Genomic DNA, 1,022 nt, shown 5'->3' on the forward strand with positions numbered 1-1,022 from the left:
TGTGATGAGATGGGAGGGCGTGAGGATGCCAGGATTTTGTGGGAGGGGCCCTTCTTTCGCTCCCTTCCCCTCCCCTCCCCCCCTCCCTGCCCTCCACCGCTTCCTCCTTCATGTATGTATCGTAATGAAGTGCCCCCTTCCTCTCAATTACTGGCGTCCTTCGCCCTCTTCTCGGACTTCCTCGTCCGCATACTCACCCAAAAAGATGTTCAAGCAGCTCCCGCATTGGTGGGTTCCCAAGTAGCGGACGATGTGCACGTGGGAGAGGGACCGTGTAAGGCCGATTTCTTGCACCACAGCGCCTGTGGATTCGGTAAGGGAGGAGAAGGAGAGGGAGGGAGGAATGAAGAGGCGCGAAGGAAGGGCGGCGGGGAACACTCCGACATCGCCGGCTGTCCGCGGACAGCAGGGAAAATAAGGGCCCTACCTGCCATCTCTCGGTCTACCCGTTTGTTGACTAGCACCTGCATGATAGCAAAGGATGGGGGGGGCAAAGAGACATAGAGGAGCGCAATAAGCGGGGCGATTTCCGTCTCAGAAGCGAAGCAAAGACTGCCGGGGGGTAGAGTGAATTTTCTTATGTTCATTTATGTCCTACCTGTTTGACCGCGACCAGCTCTCCTGATTTCGTCAGCCGGCCCAGATACACGGAGCCATGCGCACCTAGACAGAGCATACAGGCCAGGATGATGGCATTTACTTCGGTCAGGCGCTTTCACATGCTTCGAGGTTTCTGTTCGTCCGCTTTACTTACCTCGGCCGAGCAGGGAGAGTTTCCGCCAAAACCCACATGCACATGTACCATCCTTCCCACACTCCTCCACGCCCACCATGGCTGACAAGGGCGACAGAGAGTGTGGACAGTGTGCAGGCACCTCTCCTGTGAGGTTGACGTGAAGAATTCGTGAAAAATGGATGCCGATGAACAAGCATTCTGGTCTCGGACATTGAGAGCTCGCGCGAAACTTCACTTTCTCAGCAAGCAGCAAGACAGTAAGAACATGTGATGTCCATCACGCCTG

Source organism: Nannochloropsis gaditana (genome assembly GCF_000240725.1).
Source record: "Nannochloropsis gaditana CCMP526 unplaced genomic scaffold scaffold155, whole genome shotgun sequence".
NCBI classification, from domain to species: domain Eukaryota; class Eustigmatophyceae; order Eustigmatales; family Monodopsidaceae; genus Microchloropsis; species Microchloropsis gaditana.